At 34.9% G+C, this 10,019-nt stretch overlaps 1 long non-coding RNA gene across 1 annotated transcript; it reads left to right on the forward strand.

The window, feature by feature from the left end:
* The first annotated feature begins 3,382 nt into the window (after window positions 1–3,382).
* LOC127549696 (uncharacterized) lies at window positions 3,383–6,587 on the forward strand. Its single transcript, XR_007950698.1, has 3 exons — window positions 3,383–3,890; window positions 4,241–4,304; window positions 5,364–6,587. It is a non-coding gene; the product is annotated as an uncharacterized LOC127549696 (long non-coding RNA).
* The last annotated feature ends 3,432 nt before the right edge of the window (window positions 6,588–10,019 follow it).

A 10,019-nucleotide genomic window follows, 5' to 3' on the forward strand; every position in this document is an offset into this window, starting at 1 on the left:
ACTTAGTTGGGGCATGATAAAAAGTCCTTGTCCTCTGCATTTATTTGGAAGTGTCTCCATCTCTGCCTTGTCATTCTTTTGCTTACATTGTTTTACTGGAAGGAAGACAGAATGTAGACAGAGAGGTAGCAAAGAAGGGCTAGAAGATTTATGAAAGACCTCCACTCTTTCCTGGAACAGTCAGAACGGTAAGGACCTCTTTTAGATGGTATTTATCTGTAATGGGAGAAGAAAATCAAGGATCAAAGAGACTGTAGAATCTCAGCTCTCATTTTACAAAAGAGGAAACTGAATCAATTTCCCCAAAGTCATGAAGGCACTTAGTGACAAAACAGGATTTTGAATTCAAAGTTGTTGTTCAGTCATTTCAAAGTCTTCTATCCTGTGGACCATAGCACACCAGGACATTCCATCCTTCACTACCTTCTAAGAACTGTCCAAACTCATGTTCTTTGAATTCAGGGTTTCTAACTCCAAATCTATTGCTGATGTTTGTTTGTTTGTTTGTTTGTTGTTGTTGTTGTTTTGTTTTGGCAACACCAATGCTATTCCTGATAAATGCAGAATGTTGGGCAATATTCTTTTTTTTTAAATTAAAGTTTTTTTTTATTTTTTCAAAACATATTCATGGATAATTTTTCAACATTAACCATTGTAAAACCTTGTATTCCAATTTTCCCCCCTTCCTCCTGCCCCTCCCCTCAATGGCAAATAATCCAATATATATTAAACATGGTAAAAATATATGTTAAATCCAATATATGCATATATACTTATACAATTACCTTGCTGCGCAAGAAAAATCAAATCAAAGAGGAAAAATAAGGAGAAAGAAAATAAAATGCAAGCAAACAACAACAAAAAAGAGTGAAAATGCTATGTTGTGATCCACACAGTTCCCACAGTCCTCTCTCTAGATGTGGATGGCTCTTTTCATCACAAAATCAGTGGAATCGGCTTCAATCATCACATTGTTGAAAAAAGCTATGTTCATCAGGATTGATCTTTGTAGAATCTTGTTGCAGTATACAATGATTTCCTGGTTCTACTCATTTCACTTAGCATCAGTTTGTGTATTTCTTTCCAGGATTCTCTGAAATCATCCTGCTGCTCATTTCTTATAGAACAATAATTTTCCATAACATTCATATACCATAATTTATTCAGCCATTCTTCAATTGATAGGCATCCACTCAGTTTCCAGTTTCTTGTGACATATGGGCCTCTTTCCCTCCTTTAAGATCTCTTTGGGTTACAAGCTCAGTAGAAACACTGCTGGATCAAAGGGTATGCACAGTTTGGGCATAGTTACAAATGGGCAATATTCTTTGAAAAAAAGGTAAAATGGATAACCTTTCTTTGGTATGACTGGGTAACTTTTCAAAGTCTGAATATAGAGAACATTTTTCATGCTTTAGAAAGTCTTTATAAGGATTATTAACTTGGGTCTATGAACTTGTTATTTAAAAAGCTTTTGGATAACTTAATTTCAATAACAACCAATCAACATTCTTAAAATCCATACTATATTTTCACTTGGAATATAGAGAGAAATAAAGATAACTTCTAATCTCAAGGAGTTTTCAATCTAATGGAAAATAGACTTTCTTTTTAATCTTATGCATTTTATTTTATGCTTTAAATATAAATTATACTGAGAAGGCAGCTAAATGGCATAGTGAATAAAGAAGTCAAAAAGACTCTTCTCTTCCTTAGTTCAAATCTAGCCTTAGATACATCAATTGTTTGACCCTGGACAAGTCACTTAACCCTGTTTGGCTCAGTTGCTTCATCTATATAAAAGGAGCTGGAGAAGAAAATGGCAAACCACTCCAGTATCTTTGCCAAGAAATCTCCAAATAGAGAGATGAAGATTTGCCAAGACCAAAAAATGACAAAAAATAACAACAAATCATGAGGAGTTTTCATAGGAGTTCACCAGACTGCCAGAGAACTCCATGGCATAGCACAGGTTAAGAACTCCCTGCTTTTGAATTGTATATTTTATAGTTGACTTTGGTAAAAGTTTTTAGCAAGACAGGATAGAATGGTTTGAATTGTTTCTTGTAAATTATTGTGCTTTTACACTATGACTTTCTAGCTAAATATCATAAAAACAGAAGAAACAGACAATGGACCTTAAATAAGGCCAGGCAGTGGTTTGGATAAAAACATGTTGTGTATGAGAAAAATTAAACAAAAAGTAAATCATTAGAGAGTTAGGAGTGGGAAGAAAAGTCAACCATCCTAGTTATTTATTCTCTGAGAAATAGAGGAGTTTAATGCCATTTTCCTCATTTTCCTATTTTCCTTTAATCATGAAAAGGTAAGTTTAGGAGGTATGAACTTGTGGGGAAAGGAATGAAACTGAAGTATAGAAAGTGTGTGTGTGTGTGTGTGTGTGTGTGTGAAGTCAGGGAAGGATAACTAGCTTAAAAAGTAGGAAGTCACTATTTTGCTTTTAAGTGAAGAATCCTTGTTTCTGGTTATCTCATCCCAACCCTTAGCTCTTCTCTCGGTAGAGGACATTGAGATTTTGTCTATTCTGATGAACAATTTTGCAATGATGGTATTGTATGGTTTTTGTTTTTTTTTTTTTGGATTAAAGTTTTTTTTTTTTTAATACTTTTGGAAAATGCATTCAAACAGATACATAGACTCACATACAGCTGTTTTTATAGTAGAGAAAGAATTATTGGAAAGGGGAAAAAGAGATTCTTGTTTCAGGATGCGTCACCAGTTAGCTAAGAAAACTTGGAAAGTGTAAATACTCCATGTTCTTATAGTCCATGGCGCCAAAACCAAAACCCAAATTATCCATTGTTGGGTAAAAACCCTGATTTTGCAAAACCCAACCCCAAACCAACTCTGGCAGGATACATACATCCCATGGGGGTGAGGACAGAGTTGTCAGGGAATATCTTTTAGTTGAATAAGCAAAAAGTATTATCCAGTGGAGAAATTTGGCCCAACTGAGCCAAAGATACGTGAAAGAAACTTAAGTCTATCACCTAAAGGATTAGAGGTAGAACTGGAAGAAGAATCTAAGGGACAACTTTCAACGCACACCTATAACATTAGCATTTATTGATTTCTCCCTACCTTACTCTAATTCAGATTTCAAATCAATTAAGCAGACCAAGACTAAGGATTTTCTTCTACATTTCATCTGTTCTAGATTTCTTGTTATTAGCAGTATTACTCTCATCACTATCATAAAAGGGAAGATAGAGACAGTGAGCAAATCACTCTGCAAATATGAGGTTCAATGAATGCTCATTAATGAGTCCTCATCCTGGAGCGAATAGGCAGGTTTTTGGCAGAGCACTGCTTAGCCACATGCATTGAAGGGTCTCTTTCAGCACAAGAAAGTCCCATTTAGTTCTCTTAAAAGAGCCATTAACTAAAGGAGAGCTTAGGTAGAGCTAGGGGGCCTTAACACTAATGTACATGGAAGTTAACTCAATGCTATTTCTCATCACAAGAGGTAAGTGTGAGTTTTATTGGAAAGTTGTCCTGCCAAGTAACTTTTTTTTTTTTTTAATTTTGAGGGTTATTTTGTTTCATATGAAATATTTTAGGAACTGCATGGTATAGCTGGTGAAATTCTGGTTATGGTATCAGGAAAAGCAGGTTTTGTTTTCCACCTTAAACACTTAGCTGTATGATCCACAGCAAATCATTGAAATCTCTCTGTCCTCAATTTCTTCAACTGTAATGTGAATGCGTTATTCTTGTGAGTCTCTGAGGTCCCTACTAGCTCTCAAATCATGATCCTGTAATTTTGTGTGTGTTTGTTCCAGGTAACGTAGTGCAGACAGTTCTGGGTTAGGAGTGAGGAAGATATGTTCAAGCAGTATCTCTACCACATATTGGCTTTGTGATTCTGGGTGAGTTGCTTAATATTTTAGTGCCCATCTACACAGAAAAAAAGGTTCCCCTCCTCTTTCAGAAGAATTCTCCTGAGAATTTTTATTTAAAGTATTAAATAAGTCCACTATGAAGAGAGTTAATGCTTGCATTAGGATTCTCTGAAAGTAAAAAATATAACAAATCAGCAGTCTCACATCATTGAGCTATGCTGTCACATCATTGAAAGTTAAAATTATTTGATAGTCATTCCAATTTTTCATCTTATTGGAATATATTGCAATATATTAGGTTCGGTTTTCCATCACTCTTCTTGAAAGCCTTGAAGATAAGAGGATTGCCCTTTTTTTTTTTTTTTTTTTTTTGGCAGAGATTCTGGGAGGCAGAGGAGATGATCTATGATTCCAGTAAAGAATGGTTGTTGAATTTTCCAGGTATAAAGAGTTTTGTGTTATTCTCTGTTTAAAGGAAACAAGTTGAGTGTGTATTTCTCACATAAAGATCGCCATTGTGGCAACAAAATGACCATTTGTTTGGGCTAAGGGAGTGTTTTGTGAGGAGATGACAGGCTGACATATATTTATTAATGTCTCCCACACTGTGTGACGAAATCTGGCAGTGTGACTGTGAATGGGACAATTTGTCACAATTTCATGGAATCCTGTCACATGTGGAATCCTTGTTTTCGTCCAGGCTGTCTGAAACATTTATGTTTGATAGAAAATCATCTGGCCAAAGTCTTACAACATTTTCTCTTTCATTCCCCAAGGTTGAAAGAATTTCAATCTTTCATAAGAATGAATTAATTTACTGGTGAAAAATGATCCCCATTTGAAACTCACCTTACTGGACACATTCCAAAATGAATCTTTAACAATCTTCAGAAAAAAATTCATAAAAATATCACATTTATTCTTTGCATCTAATTACCACATTTTATTAGAAAACTACAGCACAGGAGTTTGCTGAAGCCAACTTATACCAACTCTTATGAGAACTGATTATTGAATTTTCATTATAAGCATTTATTCCTTGGAAACTGGCAAACATAACAAATCAAGATTTGATTTATTGTTTTGTTGATTGCCTAGACATAATAAAGAGAAGATGATAATAATGCAGATTAAAATTTTATAATGTGATGTTTCATTTCTTCCCCCTTCCTTCCTTCCTTCCTTCTTTCTTTTCTTCCTTCCTTCCTTCTTTCTTTCTTTCTTTCCTTCCTTCCTTCCTTCCTTCCTTTCTTTTCTTTCTTTCTTTCTTTCTTTCTTTCTTTCTTTCTTTCTTTCTTTCTTTCTTTCTTTCTTTCTTTCTTTCTTTCTTTCTTTCTTTCTTTCTTTTTTTCTTCCTTCCTTCTTTTCTTCCTTCCTTCCTTCCTTCCTTCCTTCCTTCCTTCCTTCCTTCCTTCCTTCTTTCTTTCTTTCTTTCTTTCTTTCTTTCTTTCTTTCTTTCTTTCTTTCTTTCTTTCTTTTCTTTCTTTCTTTCATTGCAAGAAACCTTAGAGGCCATCAAGTCCTCTCTTCTCCACTCATTTTACTGATGAAGAAACTAAGACTCAGAGAGATGAAGTGAATTGCCCAGCATCACACAGATAATAAATGGAAGAAGTTGAGTTTCAGATGGAGTTACATCTTCTGACTTCAAATCCATTTCTCTCTCCTTTGTATTATATATTCTGCCTCTCCAGAAATAATTGCTATCATGATTTATTATTTCACTTTCAGTCCTTTGGATCTAAATTTTATTTCACTCCCTTAATTAGTCCCTTTTCAACCATATTAAAATTCAAGTCATCAAAATGCTAAGAACTAGATAGAGAATTCCCAAAATATATTTATTGGCTTATGAGATCTTACACATGATTTGAAGCATTGTCTTGCATGGTTTGGTCCAAAAAGCCAAAACTAGGAGCAATAAGTAGGTAGAAGATGCATGTAAGTAGATGAGAGCCAATTTTTGATTTCATCTAAGGAAATACTTTTGGATAATGATACTGTAATCACCTAGAGAATAAAACTCCTTATCAGCAAGGCCTTAAGTAGAAGGAACTAGGGAGAAGAGACATACTCAGAGTCACACAGCTAAGGAGAATGAGACTTGGTAACCAGTTCATACCTACATTGGCTTACAGAGTTTATGAAGTGCTTTCTGAATAAAGAAATTGTAAGGAAGCTATTGCAAGCATTATCCCCATTTTGCACCTGGAGAATGGACTGGGAAATTAAGAGGCTTATTCAGGATTGCATGGTTTATTATGTTCTGGTCCAGGTCTTCTATCTACCATCTAGGATTCTTTCCATTACACCACACTTCCTTGCAGCAACAACCTCTTTTACTTATAATGAATGCCCTTCATTATCCCTAGCAGATGAAGATCTGCTAGATTTTAACCAAAAAGAACTGAAATGTATATGGAGAGTTGTTTTATCACTATCATTTTTGGACGTGAAAATGCATTATCCTATTGGATTCTTATAACTACCTTTTAAGTTAGGTTTTATAGGCTTGGTTATCACCATTTAACAGATGTAGCGCCTGAGGCTTCTTCCCACATGTGGGCAGGCAGAAAAGCAGCTCCCAGTTCAATGTACTTTGTAAGTCACCATTCTCTCAAAACCTCAGTTCATGAACCTCCACAAACTTAACTTTTGCCAAGCAGAGGCCATATAATTCAAAATATGACACTTAGTTAAACAACATAGGAAATAAAGTGAAAGTAAAGTATCTCTGCTGTCTCCTTCCTCCTCAGTCTCTACCTCATGAACTTAAAAAGTTTATATTCCTACAAGTTACCATACTACCAGTGGGAAAGGTACCAACACAGAAAACATACATGACCAGGAAATATGCATAAAAATCATGTCTTTAGGCAAGGGAGATATGCAAAGGGGCACATGTCAGGAATCAATATGATCATGAAAGTAAACACAGTAATTTCTAGTACAGGACCTAAAGAAAAGATGGTGAGATCTTCCAAATGCTTCTGTTGATGGTTGATATGTTCTTAATGCATCAAGTCCTGGAATATATCAGATTTTCTTAAATGAGATTCACAGTCAGATAAGTTCAGCTTAATAATTTACACAGGAAAAATGAAGTAGTTGGAAGATGTCTATTTCCCAAAATATATTGGACAGGTGGTGGGGGATAGTACATTGAGTTTGTTCATTAGTTCATCTTAGATAGACACTGTATATAGACTGGGACCAAAATTACACAAAATTGGATTGGTTTGCATTTGGGGAATTAGTGTTTCCAATATCCTAGGATTCTCCAAGAAACAAAAGTCATTTTAAAAATTATCGGTTATTCTGTTGATGCTATGTGAATGTGATTCATGGACTACCATCATTTACAAAGAATCAGAATTGTGTGTTACCCAAAGTGTAATGGAGAGACAGATGGTGATCATAAAGAGACCATAGCATATTGCTAGCAAAACACAAGAAGCAGCAGGAAGGAATTTTCAAAAAGGTGTATGATTAAATAAGAGGTGGTCCTGGTAGGTTGCAAGAGCAAGGATAACAGATGGACACAGCACATCATAAATGACACACAATGATAATAAAAAAGTTGATATCTTTGTATTTATATCACCTACATTTCTCAGTGTATTTAATACATTCCCCTCCCAGAAAGTTATTTTAAAAACAATAATAAAAGAAAACAAATCCCCCAGTTCATCAAAACTAAAGCAATGCATCAAAAGTCTGATACTATAAGAACTGTTCACAATCCATAGACATCCCTTCCCCCCGCCCCCTCCCCAGCCTCTGTATGGAAGGAGTATGTATACTTTCTTATATGTCTTCTTTAGAATTAGACTCAATGATAATTTTACAGCATGCATTTTTTATTTTTATTTGTTTATTCTGAACTTGAGATAAAACAAGCATTTTCATAATATAATAGAGTAGAAAAGAATTGCATATGAAAGTCCAAATCTATTATGTCCAACTTGCAATTCCTTTTAATTATATAATAAAATTACGTAACTTTCTTTCCTCCCCTCTTTTTTTCCTTTCCCTCCCCCCACACTAGCGGTGGTTACCATTAGATACAAATATGTGGAAGTAAATATTTCTTTACTTTAATTCTTTCTTCATATGTTCTTTGCATTTAATTTGGCTATTTATAATAGTCAATATCACAGTCCCTCAAAATTGTTCTTAAAACAATATTGCTGTTGCTGTATACAATGTTCTCTTGGTCTGCTCAGTTTGCTCTTCCTTATTTTGTGCAAGTCTTTCATGTTTTTCTAAGATCATTGTAGTATTCCATTACAATCATTTACCACAACTTATTTAGACATTCCCCAATTGATGGGCATTCCCACAATTCCTAGTTTTTTGCCTCCACAAATAGAACTGCTATAAATATTTTAGAACATATAGTTTCTTTTCTTTTTCCCTAATCATCTTGGGAAACATCTAATAGTGTTATTACTTCATCACTGGTGAAAGCAGGTTTGCCTAAATGTACAGACTATCATCAGTTTCCACATAAGACTATATTTTATCCTCATTAATAAGATAATACATGAAAATACTCTGAAAAATGCAGAGACTGACATAAATGTAAGATATTATAAAAGAAAAGGATAAAAGAGTTTGTGTCACTCCAGAAGTGGGAAATATCTTTCAGGATGTTATTCTCATCAATAGTATTGAAGTGTATCTGTGTGCTGTACACCATGCTACTATAAAACTACCTAAGGAACCTTTCAGTACAATGATGCATTTCAAGGAGGTGTTATTTTTTTCCTTTTTTTTTTTATTATTGCTAAAGCTTTTTATTTTCAAAACATATGCATAGATAATTTTCAACATTTATCCTTGCACAACATTGAGTTCCAAATTTTTTCCTTCCCTTCCTCCTACCCATCTCCCCTAGACACCAGGTGATCCAATATATGCTAAATATGTGCAGTTCTTCTTAAAGAATTAAACATTTCCACAGTTATCATGCTGAACAAGAAAAATCAGACCAAAAAGGAAAAAAATGAGAAAAAAAAACAAAATGCAAACAAACAACAACAAGAAAAGTGAAGATACTATGTTGTGATCCACACTCAGTGCATACTGGGTGCAGATGGCTCTCTTAATTATAAGATCATTGGAACTGACTTGAAACATCTTCAATGAGATACTGTTAAAATTTTTCCTCATTTAGACTATCCTGAGTTGGATAGGAACCAGACCTATCTTTCCAGTAGCTCTTTGGTCCTGAAACCATGGACACCTAATAAGAGAATCTAGGTTATTCAGGGGCTACAGATTTGGCCTGAAATCTCCAGGTAAGTGTAATGGGACAGAATTCTGGAGAAATATACTTAGGATCCTGACAATGAGGTATTAACTCAGAGTAATTGATGAGACAATGGTTATCTAGTTTAGCATGGTGATCAATAGTTCTTTATGTACATGTATTTAGTACTTAATATAGTTCTACAAGATTGACATCTATTCTACAAGATTCACACCTACGATGATAGAATTACAATAGCTAATGGAAAAGCCAACAAGGACTGGACAAAGGACATTCACTCCATCTCCCAACACCTTGATGGCTGGCCTGTCCTCCTACTTCTACCACTGAGACCAAGGCCAGTCTGAAGGGCTTAGCTGGGGTCCCAGGCAAGGAGAACAGATAGTGAAGGAGATAATAAAGAATTTGGATTTTATCCCTGGCTATTCTCGTGGTATTCTGCTGAAATGAAGGCTGCTCCAAAGACCTCCAGAAAGCTAACCAGCACATTACAGATAAGCATTAAAGAATGATTACTAGTGCCTAATATTGGCTAAGGGAATGTACACAGGCTTGTAGTACAGAAAATTTGGAAAGATGATATGATACAATCAAAATCCCATTGGGGGAGCAGCTAGTTGGTGTAGTGGATAAAACACAAACCCTGAAGTCAAGAGGACCTGAGTTCAAATCTGATCTCATACACTTAATACTGCCTGGTTGTGTGACCCTGGGCAAGTCACTTAACTCCAATTGTCCTAGCAAAAAAAAAAAAAGAAAAGAAAGAAAGACTATTGGATGTGGATCAGAGAAATAACTTAGTTGAGCAAAGTGAGTAGTTGCTCTACTAGGTTTGAAGAATTGGATTTCTACTTAGCATTAAAAATTTCTTTTCACTGGTG

The sequence above is a fragment of the Antechinus flavipes genome, chromosome 1 (genome assembly GCF_016432865.1).
Source record: "Antechinus flavipes isolate AdamAnt ecotype Samford, QLD, Australia chromosome 1, AdamAnt_v2, whole genome shotgun sequence".
Lineage (NCBI taxonomy): Eukaryota > Metazoa > Chordata > Mammalia > Dasyuromorphia > Dasyuridae > Antechinus > Antechinus flavipes.